Here is a 23,790-nt window from a genome sequence, read left to right as displayed (position 1 = left end):
TCTGTCCAAGACCACGACCTTTCCCAAATGCTGCCAGTGCCTAAACATAACCATAAAAAGCTTATAGATAGCAGATATTAGGATATTCTGTCAGAAATGAGGCGTCTTGATGTGTATCGATTATCTCTGAGTGAGCAAAGTAAAGACATGTTGATGATTCGAACTGTACATTTATGGTTGACGTGATTTAACTCTGTTAATTATTATTTTTCATGGAAAAACAACTGCTCCATGTGATCTCACGGCTGACCTTTCATACTAACTGACATCCAATCACAGATTATTCTAATCTACAAGCTTTGCTGGCAATGTCTGTATTAGATCATGGACATAAGCTCATCAGCACATTTAGGGCGACGCTCATCTACTACAAACTGCAGAAAATAATCTTAATCCTCGAGCCTGATGATTTGCATTTGTGTTTTTGCTCCCCCTCTTTAAGACAAATGGTCTTTTTGTATGTTACTGGTTGAATCCCAGTGTCCTTGCTTGAGCAGTCAAGTCACGCTCAAACCTGCTGCTGCAATGCTCAAGGCTTCATGTAAGACAATACCAGGATGAGGTCAATGTTTCACATACCATGTCGGAGCGGCTATATGCATCTCTAACCAGGTGTATTTATAGAGCCCTGCACAATGGTGGTGGTGTGTGTGAGGCATCTTAAATAGCATCTGTCTTTGTCCTGATGCAGACAAGAGGACTTGAAGATACTACGGTAAAGTAGTCAGGTTTCCATTGTTCTGTTTGTCAGAGAACATTAAAGTTTGACCAGTGGTGTTTTTTTTATGAATGAAGTGTCATATCCTGAGTTATTTTAGGATAAAGCACATTTATTTTATTGATCATGGAGTAATGACCATGCATCAGCAACAATTTACACTTCACTTGTTTTCTCTGAGCCCTCATCGTGTGCTGTACTACTGCAGCTAGTGATGATCTGGCTGAGCATGATCCGGTTGCACTGAGTTGTGGGTTTTTTGTGTCATTCGGCTGAGTTTTAGCTGGTGGAGTCTCACAGCTAGTCATGTGCCTATAAAACTCTGTGGACAATTTAGACCACTGTCTGTGGTGTAATGAGTTTTTTGTGTGCATTTGTCACTCTCTGTGCTGTCATACATCTGTGTTCAGTTGTAAGTTTGACATTTGCTCTTTGATTGCGATGACTCACCATCCTGCTGTAGTAAATACTCAGGAGAGGATCGAATGGTATTAATTCGCTGCTGAAAGTAGTCCGCCCACAAACGGTCTGTTTACTCCTGTCTGAGTAATGTTTGCTAAAAACCACAGTGCTCCGCTGTTTCAAGACATAACCGAGTCTTTCTTTAAGGTGGATGTCTATACTCCGCTAAAGAAAGCACTGGACTTTGGGATGAGTGCAAGCAAGTCAGAAAGTATCAAGAGACGGACTAACACGTTGAGTTTTTTTTTAGTGGATTTGTTGACAATAAAAAGTATATAGAATAACACTATGCTTATCTTTTAACTCCACAGTAGCTGCAGTGGGAATATCTTGACATGACATCTGAAATGCATCATGCATCAGAAATGCAAAATATAACATTAGCAGCTTTTTGTGAGGTTTCTTTTATGGAAGTTGCTCACACTCTTCACCACATCTGGTCACATTTTTCCTACTCAAGGATTTGACGTGTCCTTTATTGCTCCTGACAGACACTTTAGTGTACACACACGCACACAGCTGTATTGGAAAAAAAGAAATCTGACATCTGAAAGGGATCCCGTGTGCTTTTTGAATATGGACACAGTTTGGATCGCTCAGTGGAACTGTGACCGCTGACACACTTCTGCTGTTTTCTGCTGCTGGTCGAGGCCGCCTGCCCGACCTGCTGACCTCTGTGACACACATGTGACATGAAAGTGATTAGTCACAGTGTTGATGCTCTGATAAACAGACTCTTTAAGTGTTGAAGTCCATCATATCTGCCACAGTCTATATTAGATGAGGATAACTTCACGCAGACACATCTGCTCCTTTTTAAATCCGGAGTTGAGGTTAACTCATGAACACATTTTACTTGTCAGGTTTTACATATTCTTTAGAAAATAACACTCAAAGACAAAACATTAGAAAGGAACCCTACCTATGCAGCTGTCCAAAAATATTGAAATAACTTTCACTTTGCAGCCCTGTAACATGTGTCACTGGCACAGATTGTTAGCATTATAGCATTAGTCCTTTTGATTCTTAGCAGGATGCTGCTGTTTGTTATTCTTTCAGCTGTTCAAAGCCAAGCCCTCTGTCAATTTCTGCATCCATTATGGCTGCTTACATCTCTCTGTATTATTCATTTAACCTCATTCTATGTCTGTCACTGCTTAAGGCATAAACATCGTGTAAACGTGTCTTGATTTTGTTGCTGGAGCTATATATACATTTTTTTTTTTTGGCTTATAGAATTGGAGCGCTTGATTGTGCTTCCTCTCAGCAGGCAGCAGCGGGTGAAGGCATGGATCAGTCCCCTGGCACCGCCCGGGGCAAAGAGCAGCCAGCAGCGTCGCCACGCTCCGCTCTGCTCGGCTGATCACAGATGGGGAGACAGAAAGAGAAGGTTTGACAGGGAACAGGGATGATTAAGAGAGGGTGTCCACATTAATACGTGTTGCAGAATTCTTTTTAAATCGACCAACTAACAGCCTGCGGATTGGATGCTTTCAGATTCTGTATAGAGCATGTATGAGATGTTAAAGGAAGATTTGGTTGATTGCAGGTTCGTAGTTTTCCCCATCACTTCTATGATCCACATCTATGAGGAGTGTCATGTCAGACAGACTCTGATGTTTTCAGCTCAAAGAGTTCCAACTTTTCACCCTCTGGCAGAAAATATGAAGTTCACAGATGTAGATTGAGCTGCTACAGACATTTGTGCTTAGATGTGTTGGTATTTTCATTTGAAAGAGGTAAAAGAAATGCAGCTGCCTGTAAAGAGCACCAACCAAAACAGTCAAAACTGCAGACAGAAAAATCCAAAGTTGAAGTGGTCGGACAGTTAAACTGACTGCAAACAACCCAACAATTGGCCAGATTGTCTAAGATGATCTAAATCGCTTCATTTGCAGGTAATACTGAAAGTGAGTGCACTGTTAAAGCTGGTGTGTAAACCGTGACGTCTGAACAGAGAGTTTGGGTCGTAATTTTAGCATTCGACTTTTGTTTTCTGTCCCAAGATAACCTCTGGGTTTATTTAAAACCTGCGTGATAAGCCAACATATTTCTTAACACCCTTAAGGTTAGCAGTCTGACTCTGTAAGGACAATGTTATCATGGCCGATAGGAATGATGCTCCAAAGTAAGACCCAAGTTATGTGAAAGCGGAAATTCCCTTTAAGACTTTCTACTTTATCTCCCTCTCCTTGTCGACTTCTGGGTGGTTTAGTGTTCAGAGAGACCACATGACCCCCCCCCCCAGTCCAAGCGTTAAGCCAGTAGTCATCTCCCCTGCTGACATGTCTTTGATCAGTCCTCTGAATCCCTAAAAACCTCGAGGCTGACACTCAGACATGGGCTAGCAAAAGGGAATTTCCCTCCAGCGATCAATAAAATATCACATTAATCATTCTGTTTACCAACTCTGGAAGCATTTTTTTAAGACATGTGTTTAGTGCAGCAGCTGAGCGCAGCCAGGAGCCAAACCATGACTGTCACAGCTGGACTTTAGTTTGAGGAACCCGCAGAGAACAATGGCAGGAGGCTCAGAGGATGTGATGCACAAATGTACTGCAACATCTCTGATTCCTATTTATTCCAATAGGAGATGCTCTGAAGCTCAAATCGGGTGTTATTTGTGTTGGTTAGGCGGTGGAAAACTTTCAGAGATGAGCTCCAGAAGCTTCTGTGCCCTGAACTTCTACTTCAATCGCTTTGGTGAGTTCTGGTGGTCAGTGTTCGCTTGCAGTCGGTGTTTGATGCTGATGCTTGCATTGTTGGTCTCACTGTGTTGGGCAGCAGATTGATGGAGCTGCTGTTCAGATTGACAGATCTAGGCTCAGTCAGTCACTCTACCCCTAAAGCCAGTCAGGATTTTTTTTCCACACTGGCTGAGAGGGTAAATCAGTAGTAAGAAAAACTCTCACCCCCCCTGCAATTAGCACCGTGTCATTTTGGGGTTGGGAGGCAGCCGATAATGTCACATCTCACTCGCATCTGTGGTGCCCTTCTTAAACATATTTGACAGGGTGCCTGCAGACTCGGGAGGCTGCGTTATGCAGCCTGTGTCACACACCCCTGGGAGCTGAATTACTGTCTTTTTTTAATAAGCACTTGTCTCATATTTGTGCCGTCTGTGCTGTCAGTTAGTTTAGCGAGCGGCGTCTGGTTTCAGTCACCGTGGACTGGTTGTGGGTTTGGGAGCTGAAGCCAAATGACGCCCCGCCAAAGAGAGTGCTGGCAGCCGACACACACACGAGAGGAATTTGAACACATGCACGACACGACAGGCAGGCAAGACAAGCGTGTGACCCACTGTCTGCCACTGCTTTGTTGCAATATGCTGTTGGCTGTGTGTGTGTGTGTGTGTGTGAGAGAGACAGGGAGACAGACAGACAGAGGTGGCCATAGCCAGAACAAAGCAGTCTGCGACCAGAGGACTTGGGTGTGGCACTCTGATGATGTCTGATCTCTCAATACTTTATGTCTATTTGCTCGCAGGCAGAGCTGAGTATGAATGAATACTGACCCAATGTCTGTCACATCGAGCATCAACAACCTGTCAGAGACCAGTGCTTTGTCAGCTCTTGCTTACATATTCTTGATTGAATCATTTTTCCTGCATTTTTTTTTAGATATGCTGCTTTTCTGTCACAATAAACTGAGTTTTTTTTTGTTTATCATCTGTTGGTTGGACAAAATGAGACATTTGACGATGTCATGGGCTTCTGTGACATTTTATAGACAACAAGATTAATAGAGAAAGTATTCTGACCATGACAGCCAGAGTAAGGTAACAAGCAATCAAATTAAATTCAAATGATACCCAGCCTTATTCATTCGTAGCTCCCTGCTCGTCTTCTTCTTCCTTTCTCTCGTCTCTCTGTGTTTCTGGCCCTAAAAGCTTAGTCATTCTGCCAAGGTTGTCTGAAAGTTGCTCTGTCCTGCAGTCTGTCCTACTTTGGTGCACAGCTCTTAAACTGGGACGCCACAATACGAATATAGCAGGTGGAAGCCGGTGGTTCAGTGGCTTAAAATCACATGACGCTGTTTGAGCTTTGTGGATGTCACCTCCTCTTTCTGCTTTATTGACATTTCTGTCTGTTTGTCTTTTAACCGTGTTTTTTTAGACGTCCTGTCCTTCACAATGATGTTGAACGTGGTGAATGAGACTGGCAGCTAATTTGCCTAAAATGTAAATAATCCACTATTATCAGATGGCAGTTAACTTGGCAGTGGGTGTGTGAGCATGCAGCCTTAATATGGGGTCATGTCAAACAGTTTGTAGGATTCCATAAATACTGACTTCATGTTTGGCTTTGAGCACCTGTCAGGATTTATAGACACAGAAATAAGCAACCAGTACATTTCAAAAATAACCTACAGATTAATTTCTAATAAAAGAAAGCAAGCAAGAAGAGCATTGTGTGTTGTGCTTAATTGGGATCCTCATTAGTATATTTCTGTCTTGTTTGTGTCCTCTAAACACTCACCAGAACAACAAAGACCCACAGCAGCTGTTTTTCTGTGTCTTCCTGTCTAGTTTTGTTATCATTATAGGTCATAAATATGTTAATAAATACTTTGTGGATTAATCGATTAGTCAATATATGTTTCCTGCCGGATATTAATTTGTATAATAATGAGGTATTATTATTCATTGCAGCCTGAAAGCAGCTTAGCAACAGTGTGCGTCATTCTTTATGCTCTGTTAGGATCGTCGGTAGCTGATGTGTGTCCTGTTTGTGTCCTATAAACACTTGCCATAACAATAAAGACCTCCAGCAGCTGTGTTTCCAATGTTCTCTGCGTTATTCCTGCTCCGCTCTTCTGTGTTCGTCCTCATTATACGTATGTTAATTAAAGTACTATCAGGCGTCATGCACACGTTTTCTGCAGGGATTCAGAGCTCGCTCCTTCTTCTTCTTCTTCCTACAGATCACTCATTTGTTCATTCATTCACTGGGTACATACCTCTTCAACCTTTCCTGACAGGCAGCAGTTGCTAGGAGGCAGACTTACTCACTCACTCGCTCTCACATAAGCAGCTAGTTGGAAACAATAAGGGTCACTGCTGATGAGCGTCACAGAGCTGTGGTTCTGTTTATGAACTCACAAGCAGCACCAGGTAAGAGAGATGATTTTATTCTGTTATTAGAAATAAAACCATCATGAGACAGTTTCAGTCTGTTCAGGTGTGTTTCTGCTTTTCAAAATTCTTCACATTTTCTCAAAGAAATGTGACATTTTCATTATTTTAAATGTTGTTTTTCTTTTGTTATTGCTGTTATTGATTGTAAATGGCAGTTAGCTTTGTCAGCAGCATGTACAGAGAGATTCAAATACTGTAATACTGAATGATGCAATTCACTAGCTCAAACTGTTGTGCACTCAAAACAAAAGAGCTGAAATGATTATTTGATTAATCTATTAGTTGATCAATAGAAAATGATTCAGTATTCAATTATTAAATTATTTGATATTAAAATATATATTTTTTTTCTTTTTTATATAAAAATGTCACATTGATTTGCTGCTTTTCTTTATTTTATATTAAATATATATAGATGTCGTCTTGGCTTTAGGAAATTGTAATTCACATTTTCACATTTTTTGACAGTAAATGTAGAAAGTATTCTGCAGGTTGATTGATCTTGAACATCATTTTTATTTAGAGGTGTTCTTTGTCCTCTGACAGTAAATTTTAATATATTTGGGTTTTTGGATAGACACAACCAGAAAATAATGAAACAATAAAGAACCTCGACAACAAAGATGTAGAAGATGTGTAAACAAACCCAACATGGGACAATAAAATCTGATTTAAAGGAGCAGTTCAGAGTGTTCAGTGGACACACAGGTGATGAATAAGAAGCTACAGTTAATAATCATTTGGTGAAATGTGCTGCTCGATGTGTGGATCCATCAGAGTCACAGTTACAGCCGTTAATGAAAAGCTCCGTGTTCCCTCTGAGGCAGCCACAGACGCAGCGGTGGCTCGGCAGTCTCATCTGGAACAATGATGAAAGCTGCTTGAGTAAAACAAGCTGCACAAGGAGCGCTCTCATTGGTCACTGACGAACGAAGGGAGCAGGGCGATTGGCTCGTGGTGTCTGAGTAGCCTCGATGTGGTTGGCTGTTGGCTGTCACGGTGCTGGGTCTCGCTGGAGAGAAACAGTGTGTGTGTGTGTGTGTGTGTGTGTAAACGGGGATGTACACTGGTGACAGTGAAAGGACACTGTATGTGTGTGTTTGTGAATGTGAGTGTGGTTAAAAAGCTTAGGTCAAGGTGAGCACAGTGGGGTTTAATTTAGTCAGAGCAGGGTGTGAAAGCTGGCCCGCTGTGGCTACATAGGTGTGAATGAAGGGTCTTTGAGTCATGACGTGCTCTACAAACACACACACACACACACACACACACACACACACACACACACACACACACACACACTGACTGCTTGTGTTTATGGCATATTAAGTGAGGATATATAACTTTTTGAGAAATAACGTGATATTAATCTTCCTGAAAAGTTGAAAAGTATTTTTCCTGTTCCAGCCTCACCCACTCTGTTATGACCACTCGCTCTCTGTGTTAGCTAATGTTAGCAAACTTCCTGATATTACTGATTCAGTTTGCTGACGCCGCAATCTTTGATGCAGAATCTGATGAGACAAGGCTTTGGTATCAGAGGGGTTCTAGTTTCAGTTTGTAGTCCGACCGAGTAGTATCGACCAATCACATTTGAGTGGTGGCGTGCAGGTAAACAGACCCAGGTATCTGTTTTCTGGATGTGTACTTGCTACACTGGAATCCTTGAAACGTTGACCTTTACCGTCAGGCTAAATGTGAACCGTCATCAGGTACCTGATGACTTATTGTGCTACATTTTACCATTAAGCATCTTGTCTTATTTTGACACAGTGGTCGCTGTTCAGTGTAATCTACATCAGCTCGCTTTGAAATGACACTTTGGCATTTCAACGACATTGATAAGTGACTGTAAATGTAAGCCTCTTTATAAAAATCAGTTCATCTCTGTTGTTTTTATTTTTTATTAAACTGTAAATTTAATTTGTGAAAGCATAATTTCAAGAAACCAACAGTCCAAAAACAAAAATATTTAATTTAATTTAATTTAATTTAATACAATTTAAAGCGATGTAAAAAAGACGAGTCCTCTCATTAGAGACACTGAAAACTGTATTTTTGGTGTTTTTGTTCAATGAATAAATTATAAACAAGCCATTCAGCATCTAATCTTCTGTTGATTGACTATTGATTATTGATTATCAAATAGCTTAGGCCCTATTCGAAAGGTTGTTGTGTAGTATTGTATAATGATCTGTAACTGTTCTATTAGTTCACTGAGCCTCTTCATCAATTGTTCCTTCACTGCTGGATCGTATGCTCGTATGAAACACGCCCTCATTAGTGCGCTCATTAATACAGGCCTGTGAAAACGAGTGTCAGCCTTTAAAGCTCATTTGTCTCCTGTCCCACCTCCACACACTTGACAGACGTTGGAACTGGATTTGTGTTTTGTGAAACAAAGCGTGGAGTGTGATCGGGAATCTTTTTCTCGTAATCACTAAACCACGCTGGCCACTTCCTGTGTTCAGGCGAGGTTTCCCAACTTTGGTCTTTTGAGAAAACACAAGGTCATACAAGCAAAACCAAGAGACAAGACGTCTTCAGCGTCACCGATGACATTTTCAGCCTAAACAAACATGCTCGGATAATGAAAGTGTTTATTCTATTGTCTTTTCAGCATCTTGAATGCTCTAAAAAAACAGACCTCCTTCAAATCTTGTATTCAGTCCACTTGTTCAGAGACTTAAATGAAAGATTCAGAGTCTTTCATGTTGATTACTGAAGGAAATTTAAATCTCCCACCTCCTCAGTGCATCTCCGCCTGACTGACAGTTGATTAGGTGGTCGAGACAGAGGAGGGAAGGCAGAGCAGCTGCCGCCAGAGAGAAAACAATCAGTGAGTCGCACACTGGCCTCTAAGTGGATTTGGTGGCTGGAAGGAGGAAGGGAGGGAGGGGGAGGGGAGACGGCGTCTGTGCTACATGTCTAGATCGCCTTGTGGACTGTGTGTGTGATTAGATGTGCCTTTTGTTTTCAAGATGTGTGTGTGTGTGTGTGTGTGTGTGTGTGTGTGTGTGTGTGTGTGTGTGTGTGTGTGTGTGTTTTTGTTGCCAGTTCTGCACAGTGATTTGGTTCTGACGACGTGTTGGATGTGTGTCGATTTGTGTATCTAGGGTGAAATTGAAATGATCCATGTGGAAAAACTGAGCAAATGAATGTGATGCTGTAAAAATATGAAGCATCTTAACTGAAAGATAAAAGTGTGTGTGTGAGCGATCATATTAACAGTTAAACACACTCTGTTGCCAGGTTTTTATTCTGTGTTGTGTTGCTGAACTGTATCATGTTATACAGACAGGTGTTTCCATTGTTTTCTCCAGCCCATTTATATGAATGAGGGCAGGCTGAACACCACAAACACCTCTCAGTGTAATGTAATACAGTTGAACGGCGCCACAAACACTGACACTCTCCACCATGATCACAAAAGAAAAACAGCTTCAACAAAAACTGAACATATAAATGTCGTGAAGGGATTTATTACAGGACTGCATTAGTGAGTACAGGTCTGATGTGTGTGTGTGTGTGTGTGTGTGTGTGTGTGTGTGTGTGTGTGTGTGTGTGTGTGATATTTATACATCAAAATGAATGTCTTTTCTCTTCCTTGAAGATTTCAAAGCATTGTTTGATGACTTCCTGCACTACGTAAGTAAATGTATCTAATCAAAGGTCATTTTTGGGGCAGCCAATGAGCGTTCTTGTCATGAGACCACACTTCACTGTTAAGTCATGGTTAACGGTGACTAGTGATGTCGTAGTTTGTGTTTGGATATCATCTGTTAATGTCTCATTTCTGAAGGATGTGTGCTCCCTGTGCACTGATGCCAAAGATGCTCTAACTGCCATTTAACTGTGAACTCTAGAAGATTTCTAAATTGCTCTCAAAGCTCAGAGGAGATCAGCTAAATCAGAATCACCGTCTGTGCTGACGGCAGATTTGGATTATTATTATTATTATTATTATTATTATTATTTTTCTAAATATTTCCTCTTTAGACTGTACAAACTGCAGCTGATGACTGCACCCTGCTCGCACGTCTTATTGTTGATGTGAAGTTTCATCACATTTTCATCACTAGCCGTCGCTGCAGCACATTGTGACGTCCTCTGTGGCTGTATTTAACTTTGTTTTCGAGTGTGTGTTTTGAACACAGTGAGAGTTTGTGGTCGTCCTTTAAAGGAAATGGAGAGAGCTATGTCTGTCTCCTCAGGTCAGGAGAACAGACTATACGCATGTTAAGTAAAAAACACATTACTGATCACAGCAGATTTTCTCTTTCTCCTTCTTGTCTTCACCGTCTTTAACTTGCTCTTCAGGCAGCTCGTTCCACATGAGCAAAGCGTGCCAGTCTCCCTCGCGGTGAAGCAGACTTCCTCTGTATTACCCAATCCCATCCGTTCTTGATTTATTGATGAGGATGTTTTAGTCTTTCCTGTTACCAGAGCGGATTCACACGCGTCTTTTGTATTATTTATCTCTGCGTGGTCATGTGTGTAAAAATTCACACGGTAGAGCTGTGTGTATGATCTAATGTTCAGTGGCATGGAACACATTGTTATACACTGCCTTTGCATGATGATGATGGTGTGTGTGTCACACTTCTGTGTGTCTGTGTGTGTTGGGTCCCACCCTGTTTTTTTAAATGTGCCCTGAGGCTCATCCTAGTGGGAGATGCGTTTGGCCTAATGGCTGCATTCTTAGGACTAAATGGAGTGTACATAATCCACATCATTGATATCCCCGCAATCACACACATACACACTGACATACACACCCGTTCGAGGCTCCTGTCTTCCCTCAGGGGCCCTCTGTGTTGTGGAAGTTAACTGATGGCCGTTGGATGTTCAGTCGTCTCCGAGCAGCTTCACTCTTTAACATTTAGACACATCACATTCACAATGTGACAATTTTAATGTTCCAATCAGAAGTAGCTGTTGGCCACGAAGCCTCATTACTACATTAAAAGTGTATTTGAGCTTCTCTGACATCATCCAGCAGGATTTGGCAAGAGCGGCGGTGGAATTTGACACCACTTTCCTTTTTTTTGTCCCTCTTCCTCCTCTGTCTCTTCTCTTTGGCCTGAGCCGCCAATATTTCTTTCTTTTTTCTTTTTTCTTTTTTTTTGTAGCTGACAGAAAACAGACTGCATTTGGTCTGCAGGCGACATGAGTGGGTTTAAAAACATCCTTTAAATTGTTGGGAGGGTGATCTGGAATCTGAGCAGAGAGCTTATATAGCTGTGAGTTTGTCACACGCTCTCTGTTTCTGTGATTATAATCCCAGAAGGATTCAGCTCCTCTCTATGATGGTCATATCTAATCTGTACAGGATTGGACTAGGAGGGCAGAGAGGGTGAGTGAGCCAGGGCTGTTGCCATGGCAACCACTAGGACCAAGGGATAATCATTGGGCCAGGCATCTGGATTCAGGAGAAGCAGAGAGAGTGAGATGTTGTTGAAGGTTTTCTGTAGCTCAGTGATGGAGAATAATAGCTGATTTTCTTGGGGCTGGTTACTGTTTGAAATATTTCAGTACTTTCAGCTCAAAATATGAAAACTCTCCATGTTTTGATACAGTAATTAAACCTTTTTTCTTTTTTTTTTCATTCAGCAAACGTTGAAGTAATAGTTTGACCTTTTGGGAAATCTTCTCATTTGCTTTCATGTAGAAAGTTAGGGGAGAACGTTGATCCCAGTCCATGTCTGGATGGCAAATATGAAGCTGGTTAGCTTAGCTTAGCATAAATGAAGGGAATGAAGGAAAAAGGCTAACATTGCAAAGTTAACAAAATCTGCCTATCAGCACCTCTAAATCACAGTAATTAACATTTTATATTGTATTGAAGTAAAGACGGTGGTGTTACAGAGAGTTTTGTGACACAGTGACTTCTTCCTATACCCCCATTAAACCTCAACTTTCTAACGTTATGTTTAAGAGTTATGGAGTGGTTGTAACCAACACTGAAACAACATTGATTCGATGTTTCTCTTCTCATCATTGAAACAGCAAAGAATTTCAACATTGATTTAATGTTGCTATGCTATCTGGGTTATTAAAGAAAAAATAAAGTGTATGAATATGAGCATTCAAAGATTTTTCCCTTTTTGGCCTTTTCAAGCTTTATTTTGATGGAGACAGCTGAAGAGTGACAGGAATGTGTGGAGAGAGAGATGGGGAACGACATGCAGCAAAGAGCCACAGGTTGGATTTGAACCCTGGGCCACGGCGGCAAGGACCGAGTCCCTGCACATGGGGTGGACCCTCCACCAACCGAGCCAAATGACACCCCATGAATTTGAATAAATTCAGAACTTGAAAGTTTTCAATATTCAGGGCTATATTTTTTGGTGTGGTGTTAAAAATAAAAAAAGGTTTAATGCCCAGCCGTACTGTTAAAAATTTCTTATTGTCTTCAGAGGACAAGACAAAAGACTAATAATATTATAATATTGTGTATTCAAGTGACTCAAACTGCATTCTCAGCATTCACTTCTTTACTTGAATCATTTGTTGGTGCTGTCTGTGTTGGTCCTGTCAGAGGGAAACATAGCGTGAGTTAATTCCTGTGTATTAGGGCTGTTTGGTGTGTTGAGAGAGTAACTGTGACAGCGCTCGTCGAGGTAACACCTTGATTTATGACCCTGTTTGGAGTCATCTTCGCCAAAGAGTCTTTTGTGTTCCCCGTTTAGCCTTCAGGGTCAGAACAGAACACCAGCCATCCCTTTTAGCTCGTCACCCATTTTTCAGTGATAGGACGCAGTGGAGCATTGAGTGCCAGAGGTCTTCACTTAATAATATAATCACTTAGCCGCAAAGAGAAGATGGGAATCACTGTTCAGCTCCACATTCAGCTGCTAGCTCTCTCTCCTGTAGCCCTGAAACTGTGCTTGTTAGGATTTTTGTTATACATTAACTGGAAGGATGAGGGATCAGTCGTTTTCCTTCAGGGTATTTCAACTAGAAAGACACATACACTCCAGCAGGTTGGACATTTGGAACCAAAAAAGGAGAGGAACCTGGTGAACAATGCTTCAAAATGAACTAAAAACAGTGTTTTTAGTCAATACAGAGTGTGTTTGGTCATTCATTGAGCAGCCTTTCAGCCTGTAAATGTGAATATTTATTGCTTTTTTTTTTTTTAAATGCAAAATGCAATACTTAGGGATCATTACAAAAACATGGGATAGACATGAGTATACAGCAACAGCAATTGGCACCAATGTGTCCAAATAGACTGGAATTGGGTGAATATAACTTAAAGAAAAGACAACATTGTACAGAAAAGAAAGGAAATGCATCAAAATAAAATCTTCATATATAAAATAATCCCTCCCTAGTCACTGCCAATACAATAGAATAGTATGAGCACATTGCTTGCAAGAAAGAATAAGAATAAGCAAAGAGTATATAGCTTAGTTAAGCTGCAGTTAATGGTCAAGGCATGATGTCTTCTAGCCATTGTGCATGAGTGGGAGAGCAGGCATCTCTCCACCTGAGCAGGATCACAGGTCGCCCTGCTAGACGAAGGATCCAGCACGTTGTTTTTCTATGGCTAACTCCACCTCCGCCTCCATGAGCCCAAGTAGAGCAATCAGCGGGCTTGGTCCCAACCTGAGAGAGTGTATGGAAAATTTCCCTTCACTCATTTTTAAGGCTCGAACAGGACCAGTACATGTGGATGAGAGAAGCCTCAGTGAAACACAGTGAACTCATTTAATTAATTAAACATACGGATAAAACGAGCGAGTTTAACATGCTCAGTAAATACAATCGATAAAATAACCTGCAGGTTAATTGATGTGTTGTTGTGTAGACCTGTTTCTATTGAAGCTAAACTCTGTACCTTGCATTTCCTATAGCTGCTTCACACAATAAAAACATCCTGCTGGCTCATAAGTGGAAAGCTCTCTAAGGTGAAGCAGCAGGAGCTGCATCTGTTCACACCAGAACACACAGCAAAAGAAGTGGGGCAGTCTGTTCTCCTGAGGAGTCGGCCTTTTGTTTGGCTTTTTCTCATTCTGATTTGGTAATCTGTGGTTTTTCAGTGTGCTGATTATTTCTCACTGCTGGTCCATGTTGTCTGTGACATCTAAAATAAAGCCTCAGTTTATGTTTCTACTCAAAGCTAATCTCTTTTGGAGCAGGCCGGTGTGTGTGTGTGTGTGTGTGTGTGTGTGTGTGTGTGTGCGTGTGTGTGTGTGTGTGTGTGTGTGTGTGTGTGCTGTAATGAAGGGTTGAACCAGTCGTGCAGCCTCCGGAGCCCCGTCATTACGCAGCGTTGCACCACAGCCTCAGTACTCAGACCTGCACTTGACAGTTGTCTCTCCTGCTTGTCTGTTTCCGTCCCCTCCCCGTCTGTCTGACCTGCTCACAGCACTGCTGCAGCAGCATAACAATGCAGGCTGTCAGCGAGGCTTGTAGGTAATTTAGACCGTCCTGCACGTTCAGACTCTCATGTTTCTCATGATTCAGTATCCCATGCTCAAGCAGGCCAAAAACAGTGAAAGATAAGAAGAGTTAGTCTTTTGCTGCTCTGAGGATTTAAACTGACCATCACGGAAATGATTCATGTGGAGGAGGCAAACACAATGCAGGGAGCTCTCTGGCTGAAAGCTCTGAGGTGGAAGTGAAAGTGACCACGGTGCCGCGTTTTCCCCCTCGCCTCTTATCGTGTTATGTTTCACTAGAGCAAAAAGAGGACCTTAACATCTTCCTCTTTCCCTAATTGGAGACTCATTTCCTTTCGGATTTCAGGGAAGGCACGCTACTGCAGCTGCATGAAAACTGAGAAGCAAGATAAACTTTTCTGCTTTTCTTTGAGATAGAGAGAGAGAGTGGAAGAGCAGGGAGCAAGATGATGTGAGCAGCTGCCAACGAATGTACAGCAGCAAAGCCCTTGCATTGTTATTGTGCCGAGGCTGGTTGAATTTGCTGAAATACAAGGTCTGGTACACACAATAGATGGAGCTGAGGCAAACAATGCAGGCTTTTCCTCCGAAAATAAATCAAAACGTCAAATGGATGTTTCTTCAACACACCATTAAACGTCACACAGTAAGCAGTTTCCTCTTAATGAAACACCTCGTTTTCTTTCTTCCTTTGAAAAGTGGCTGTACGACCTGGTTGTGCATGTTGTCATCTGTGTGTGTGTGTGTGTGTGTGTGTGTGTGTGTGTGTACATACAAAGCTGCTGCAGAGTCAGAGGTCAAGGTGGAGATCTTTTCCACCTCAGCATTGGTGTGAAGTGTTTACAAGCCTGTGAACAGAGCTGGTCCGGGCACATTCTTCTTCTTTTTGTCCCGTGATCTCAGATTTTTGGACGACCCCCCCCTCTCACTTCCCTTTTACAAACATGAACTCTGCCTCAGGTTGGATTAAGGCCCAGACAACAATAATACTATGGGGTTAGAAATTCCTACAGTCCCTCAGTGAATGTATTGGATGGATCAGGTCTTTCACAGCATGTTTCACCTTTTTAAATTTAAGTAACGTGATTTACTCAACAAAGAGAACAATCCTGGCTCTTATCTTACAAATGTGAACTAATATTTACATCTTTCTTCTTCTCATCTTGGCCTGTGAAACATTTAATATCCATCTGGCTTAGTAAAATGCTCTTTTACTGAAGTCAGTGGTTTGCTAAGTGGGTGGACCTTGAAGATCTCAGTCCTCCATCTGTCCTTGCTGACTGTGGAGAACATAACGGTTCCTCTTCCTGTCACTTAAATGCCACCACTGCTTAACAACCATGTTACCCTGGGTAGTCTCATGACTCACTGTGACGGGTCCAGGAACCCTCTTGTCTTTTTCATCTGTTGTTTCCATATCAAGACCTTGATGAGCTTTCCTATCTGTACCTCCATTAGCTTCATGTACTATGTGTCATACCTTTTACTGCTTTTTGGACAATTATGCTAAAGCAGGTCCTAGCTTCAACTCTCAGAGTCAGTACTGCTTTCCAGTCCTGTAAACATGCCTTAAGCAAACAATAAAACATTTAAAACAATGAATTGTTATTAGGTGTTCTGGTGTACTTTTGAACACTGTAGATTAGTTTCTTGTAGACTTGTCCTGCTGGTTCAGGATAGCTCCTGAATACTGCAGGCTGCTCTTTGGGATGTCCAGTAGATGTGGGTCCCACCTCTCCAGAACTTTTGTTGCGTGACCATGGTTTACCATTGTGTGACCACAATGTTTGATGCTGTGGGACACACACGGCCTTGGCAGGTACAACATGGTTTTTGCTTGGGAAAAGATTTTGTGATTGGTAAATACATTTTAAGTTATGGTCAATCACAAAACGCTTCATTAAAGTTAAAGAAAAATTGCAGTTCAGCTTTTTTACCATTTACTACTGGTCTGCAATGGGACGTGAACTCGGGACACCTTCAGGATATGAAGCTCTAATGCTGTATAATGCTGTGCTCCATTGTATTCAGACCTCTGACATGTTGAACTGCAATGGAACACTCATTCAAGTTGGAATTCAAAGTCAGAAACTTCGGCAATCTATTTGGCCTGAATTGACAACATAAATGCACCTGACTGTTGTCATTCTATTGATTTGTGCTCAAATTATAATTAACAAAATCGTCGTCAACTAATTTAATAGTCAACGCATCGGTTTTTTTTTTTGTTTTGTTTTTTTTACTTTGCTTTTCTCTTGAAACTGCGGCTGCAGCTTCCACTTTCTGTCTGCCTTTCTGTCACACACACACACACACACACACACACACACACACACACACACCTACGCACATGCGCAGTAGTGGTAATCGGCCTCAGGCCTGACTGTACGGTGAATGATACCATAACACAGACCCTCCAGGAATTCACGATGTTGCGATTTGCAACTTCAACGCAACTTCAGTGAATCCCAGTGAATTCAAGGCGGTGTTGTAATTTTAGCCAATCACCGCGATTTTTCCGCAACTTCCGCACAGTCTGCCCGGGGGATTCAACTTGGCGGGTCAGGGACGGCCGCGCGGTGCGGGAGGATCCCCTCGTGGGACCTCTCCCCAGCGTTGACTGGCCTCCGCCGGGCGCATTTTCTCTGCGGCACCTCTGGGTCGGTATGGAAAGACTCGGGGGCGAAGGTGACTCATGGCTCTGTCTGCGAGCTCTACAGTGCCCGCCCGCCCCTGTCCGGGACAGTCAATTTACATATGATCCGATTAGTTGACTAATGGAAAAAATAATCGGTGATTAGTCGACTATCAAAATAATCGTTTGTGGCAGCCCTACTTGTCATACAGAGAAAAACACTGACTTTTGACTTGCAATGGATTGCACCATATTCTAATCCAATTTTTGAATTGGCACTAATAGATTGCACTGGATGTAAACCATGTGCTGCAGAACCCACCAATATTAATATGCATGTGTTATACGAGCTGGATGCCGCACTCCAGCATGGCGCCCACCAAGAAAGTTTTCCCACTACGCACGACTTTGTGTCTCTTTACAGAACCCACCAGGCTCATGTGTGATGTCACACACAAAAGCTTTTCATCACAGCTTCCAGTTGACAGTTTTACAGACATCTCTTTTATATTGGCGGTCTGCAGGGAAAATGCTTTTTGTTTGTTGCATTATTGCGTCTGACCACGGAGACAAAGTCGCAACAAGGCTGACTTGCTGTTCTGTTTGTAGCTCGCTTTATCGATGTTTTCAGTGTTTACGCCACTTTGCTGGTTTAACAAGCTGAGAGGAAAAACTCAGACAATAGAGTTCTACAGCAGCCAAAGCAATACTTATTTCAGGGATATGTTCAGAGTTGGTTTTAGTCTCTTCAGGGGAATTGTTGTTAAAATTAAAAACATGAGTGATGCCAGTCAAACAATGATCAAATAAAAGCACAAAGGGATAAAAGCTTGGGAAAAAGAAACTTGTGCCTCAGCAGAATTCAGTACAGAAAGAGACACTGTGCCCAACATGTGGGCTCAAATTTGCAATCCAACGTCCCCTCTGCTGATTGTCAAATACCATCCCTCGTTTAAAGACATGCCTCTGCTTATTCTTGTGGCACCCTTGTTTTGCTCGTCTTTGCCTTTTTCTGGCTGTGTGGCGACAGTGTCATGTTTCAGGACTTTTTTACTGAACTGCTACAGACTTCTTCATCTCAAAGTCATTTGGCTCCATCCAACTGCGACTGCTTTACTCTAGCTTTACAATCATACACGTAAACATACACATGCATTAGCTGCTGATCTGTTTTTGTCTGTCCATAATCACGGTGTGGCTGCATGATGATGTTAACCAACTGTGACTGCAGACAGGAAGCATTCAGAGTAAACATTAATTTACCTGTCACACACTGCTCTGTCCATCACTGTGTGTGTCTGACATAAAAGCTTCTGCAAAACAGCAAATATCACAGAAGCCTGCAGCGTGGTGAGCCAGGTTTTGCATTTGCATCAGCGAGCATAATCCCCTGTTCTCCATGCAAAAACATACACGCATCCTGCTGGTCGTGACATGTTTGGTTCTTCCTGGTCCAGCGCTGTGAGGGCCATTATTAGGGCCAGACTTGCTCTGCTTTGATCTTCCTAAAAACGCCCAATGCCGCACCATTCATTACAGCTCAGAAATTATGCATGGGGATCTGTCAGTCTGCATGTATTGCTCAGCCTGAAACCGGCTCGGGTATGATTGGAAAGTAGCAAAATGGGAGAAAAATGAAGGGCTAAAAGAGAATTGCATCCTGTGTGGGTATTTAATTTGTCCTGACATTTTAACCAGCTTAGAATGAGTCACGTAGTAGAAAATAAGCTCAGTTGTTCTGTGCATTCTGAAACATTTCCCATCTTTATACTTGCATAATTTTATAAAAATAATTACACATTACACATAAACATTAATGTCAGATAATTGACCCTAACCTGACCCATCCTCTTGACAGTTGGAGCTCTGCAGTGGAAATAAAACTAAAAGTTTATCTCCTCATTGATTATTTGAAAATGTAAAATGTGGACATCTAATGCACAAAACGGAGAGGCTGCTATTGATTGTTCTCCAGCAGACACAAATCCCAGCATAGAACTGCAGGGCCAACGGGAAACAGAGGTGATGAAACTGGAGGATCAATGAGGATGATGAAGCCATTAGTGACACAGTGACCCTGGTGAGGTTTGACTGGTTTTTGTAGCATTGTTTGGAAAGTAGGACTGTTGCTGTTGGGTAACTGTGCAGCGGTTACGGAGAAAGCTGATGGCCCGTCTGTGGTTGTTCTGTTGACATTTCAGATGCAGGTTTCCTCATGCGACTTTAAGCGTGTCTGTTGTTGCTGCCCGCCCTATTAACTTCTACTCTTTCATTTTCCACAGTTCTGCGGTGTCCAGTAGTTACTCAGCAATAACTCCTCTGGATAGTGTTCAGCTGACCGCACCTTGAGAGCCAAATCTGCGGGCAGATCATCTCTTATTCTAGTGCTAGTAAGTCCTGAGCAAAGCTGCTTTAATGCAAGCACACTTGGGGGTGTTTCTGTTGGCCTCACTCAGGTTGTGGGAAGGAAATGTAGGCTGGACTTGTCCTTGGGATCTATTCTGCACAGTAACAGTAGGAAAAGAGTTGTTAGTTTAGTTTATATGAAAACTTTGACAACACAACACTTAGGCCAGCACAGCTTTTTCTAAAAGTAGAGATATCACCCATGTTTTGGACCAAATTATTTAGGGTTGTTTTAAATTTTCACTTGAGAAGACAAGGTGAGACATTCCCAGTGGTCCCCAACCCCCGGGCCGCGGACCGGTACCGGTCCGTGGATCAATCAGTACCGGACCGCACAAGAAGTAATTAGTTATTTCTGTTTTATTTAATACGGTCATTTCGAAATAAAAAAACGTTTCAAAATAAAAGACCGCTCGACTTAGACTGGGACTATAATAAAGGGGGACTTACTACTTCATCCACAGTTGGTAGGAGAAGAAGAAAATATTACTTAATACTTAATATTTTCTTCTTCTCCTACCAACTGTAGGATGATTTGTAATGACTTTGTTGATCTCTTGGTTGACTTTCATTTGTCCAGTATTTTGGTTTATTCCTGCAAAACTCCAAACGTTCTTATCAGCCTTAGCTCGTTAGCAAATGTTAGCATGTTAGCATGCAGAGGTTAGCATTTAGCTAACCTCACAGAGATCTTGTTAGCGATATGACTTTTGCATAAATATCTCTGACAGGAAACTAATTCAGAATGAATATTTATTGTCTGGGCAACACCTGTGATTCACATTCACGTAATGTAATGTATTGCCACTACGATGATTTCAGCAAATATATAATATATATAATATAAATACCTCATTCAGCTGTTCCCCTTCTCCTGTATTAAAAGAATAATTCATCATCCCACAAATTTTAAAATTTTATTCAACTGGTTTGGCACGGACGCAGTCTTAAAGTCTGAAATATTGACTTTAAATCACAGTGTCTCCATCAGGCATGTGTTATTTTTTTGTCCAAAGACACTCATAACTGTGCTGTTACTTAAGTTGTAGTTTTCAGCTTTAGTCACGCATCATCCATGTTTTGTCAGAAACTGACTATGGTCACATGAAATACACAGAGAAGTACAGAGACAGGAGCGGACTCTCTGTGTCAGGCTCACTTCCTGTCAGTCATGTTCTGTCTAAACCTCAGGCAGAAGGCCTGCAGGACACACCCCACCACCACCCTGCAGGGGAGGTCGACATTTTCTCTCTGCTTGCTGGCTCGGATCAATAACCACTCGCTGTTCATCACTTACAGAGTCATCTGTGTCTCCCGGGGTTTGGTTAGCTGCATCCTGAGAAAGAATAGAGCACAGAGTCAGATGAAACTTGCTCTTTTGTTTGTGCAATGCACATTTATACGCTGATCCAAGAATTTATGATACACATATATAAATCAATTGATGCTTAAGTAACATGAATTTTGATATTATTCTGGAAATATCAATATTTTGGCACAATCTGGTAATTTATTCAGGTAATTATTTTGTGCCGGTTATAGCTATTTAGCTATGCTATAGTTGCACCTGACGTTAGCTATGATATATCTGCAGCTCCATAAAACCATGTTAAGTTTCTTTTTCTTTTTTTGGAAAATGAGGAAAATGCCTCTTGCCTCTCTTTTTCTGACTATATGTTCAGGGAAAAGTGTTATTCATAATAAACTATAACCTAATAAGACTGTTTCCCAAGAGTTTCATTGCCTTTCAGCTCATCATTTTGGTTTTGGAGCCCACAGATGGTTCATAGTTCAGTCTGACTGTTGTCATCGACAACTGTTCTAACTTACTCTGCGGTAAAAGAGGCCAAAAACAAAGCGATATCATTGCTGCTTTAGTTTTTTTGCTGGATCTGCAGTTGGTTATGTAGCTTAAGAAGAAGAATTTCAAAGATAGAAAAGAGAGATTTGTGAAATAGGAAAATGACGAACAATGGTATAGAATAAGAGCCCCAGTGTCCTGCTCACCCCAAAGGGATGAGAGAAAAAACTCATTTCCATTATAATCCTTGACTGAAGTCAGAGAACATGCTGATCTCACATCGAGAGGATATAAGATACACATGGCACTAATTGATTTCAATCAGCATGTAACCACAGCGACAGAGATGCTCAGATGATGTCTGAATGTAGTGAGGAGGGGGGCTTCAATCAATACAGCTCTGCACAGTGCTCTTTTTCTGACACTGATGCTCCATTAGCGTGTGTGTCTGTGTGTGTCTGTGTGTGTCTGTGCCAGGAGGAGAGCGGTGCAGGTCGAGGTGATGTCATCCCCCATTGAGGAATGTAATGTGCAGAGGATGTGGAAGTGGCTCTGCATCGTGTCTTTCACACAGGCACACACACACTTGAAGTCAAAGGGTTGGCTATCTTAGGTTTGCATTTGATGTGTAACTTGTACAGAGAAATGATGGCTCTCGTCTTTCTGTGCTGAACTCTAGGATCTTGTAGTGTAGTATACTGTGCTCTGCTGTAGTGTATCATAGTGTGCTGATGGTTTTGATAGCTGTGTCGAGGTTTGATGTCGTCATAAACTGATCATACATCAGATATGCTGAGTCATAGTCAGTCCTCTGTTTGAGGCACCCAAATGCTGGAAGCATTGCAGTAAAGGAGAAAAGTGCCATGATGCAGGTTTGTGTGAGTGAGTAGTAATCATAATTTCAGTATGACATCCAGTAAATTTAACTTCTTCTTCTCCACGTCATATTTTTTGCTGCATCTGGACTGAGCTGACTTATAGAGTATGAAACCTGCAGTCCAGACCTTTTTTTTTCTTTTCTTTGTTGGTGCAGAAGCTGCATCTTACGCATGAAGTTTTTCTTTCGCGTATTCACACAAACACTCGAGTGCTGCAGTGAATGACTCGGCACTCTGTCTCGGCGTGCATGAGTTTCTGGCAGATGTTTGTGTCTGTGTGGGCTCAGTTCTCGTGAGCTCTGCTGGCCTGCTGGAATTCAGGAATTTACACGCACGCACACACACGCACACACACACACACACACACACACACACACACACACACACACACACACACACACACACACACACACACACAAGGCATTTATTATTAAGCTTTTTTTTTTTTTAAATATCTTTACCTTAAACTTTCCAGGGAAAGTTGCCTGAACACATCTTCACTGTACAGTAAATGCTGCAGTGGAAGCACAGACTTAAGGCTCAGTGTGCCTTAAACAAGCCAGGTTGTATACTCGACTCCACCTTAAACACCTGGCCAGACACAGAGAGGTTTTCTGTCAGACGCAGACCACTTTTACTCTGACGTAGAAGGGTTTGAGTGGGGTCCATACACTGTTTGACGTTGATGTGACAAGTGCTTTGTTTAAAGCACACTGAGGTGACTCTACTGGGCCAGTTTTCAGGGACTGTATGTTGCAAAGGGCACTTCAACCATAGATACTGAAGGAGGGAGAAATATGCCAGATTTTCTTCCTCCTTTCCACCTTCATTTTTCTCAAAGATGGTGTGTGGATTTGAAATGGCATCTTTGTGTTTTTGTTTAATATCCGACCTTTGAAATGTCCCAGAAAACAGCCAACTTCTTGTAGCTTGGTAAGAATAAATGTTCAGCATTATACAACACGGCTTTAAGAGGATCAAGAGGTCAGAGAATTTTCTCAAACTACTGACAGACAGACAATCAGACTTCTACCGCTCACTGCAGCTGCATGCATATCACACACACCTTTTATTAGTTTTGAGTTGAGGGGATGTTGGTGAACACAAGGTGCGCCGTTTGTCTGAGCTGATGCTTTAGGAGTGTGTGGGAGTAAGTGTGAGTGTGTGTGGAGCAAGCCTCAGTACCTACTGTGGATCAGCAGCAGCCAGAAGTGAGGAGTAAACCCACAGGGAGTTTAAAATATGCCTGTAATCCCTCAATGATCCTCTCTGATGAATGATCAGGGGTGGGAGCAAGTGTGTGTGTTTGTTTGTGTGTGTGTTTGTTTGTGGAGGTAGAAATGAA

General features: G+C 42.0%; 1 protein-coding gene across 15 annotated transcripts in view; it reads left to right on the top strand.

The window, feature by feature from the left end:
• The window catches only part of LOC104929550 (unconventional myosin-IXa-like), a 135,000-nt gene that overhangs the window by 2,823 nt on the left and 108,387 nt on the right, over positions 1-23,790 (top strand). Inside the window, exon 2 of one of the 15 annotated variants that reach the window (XM_027291525.1) lies at positions 19,643-19,750. The exons of 13 other annotated variants lie outside the window; for them this stretch is intronic. The gene's annotated coding sequence lies outside the window, so the exon portion shown is untranslated. Of the gene's footprint in view, positions 1-6,103; positions 6,294-19,642; positions 19,751-23,790 lie in introns of all 15 variants that reach the window. One more of the 15 variants, XM_027291526.1, reaches the window with a different exon arrangement.

The sequence above is a fragment of the Larimichthys crocea genome, chromosome XIX, assembly GCF_000972845.2.
Source record: "Larimichthys crocea isolate SSNF chromosome XIX, L_crocea_2.0, whole genome shotgun sequence".
NCBI classification, from domain to species: domain Eukaryota; kingdom Metazoa; phylum Chordata; class Actinopteri; family Sciaenidae; genus Larimichthys; species Larimichthys crocea.
Note: the sequence above shows the minus strand (reverse complement) of the source record. Positions and strands in the feature narration are given on the sequence as shown.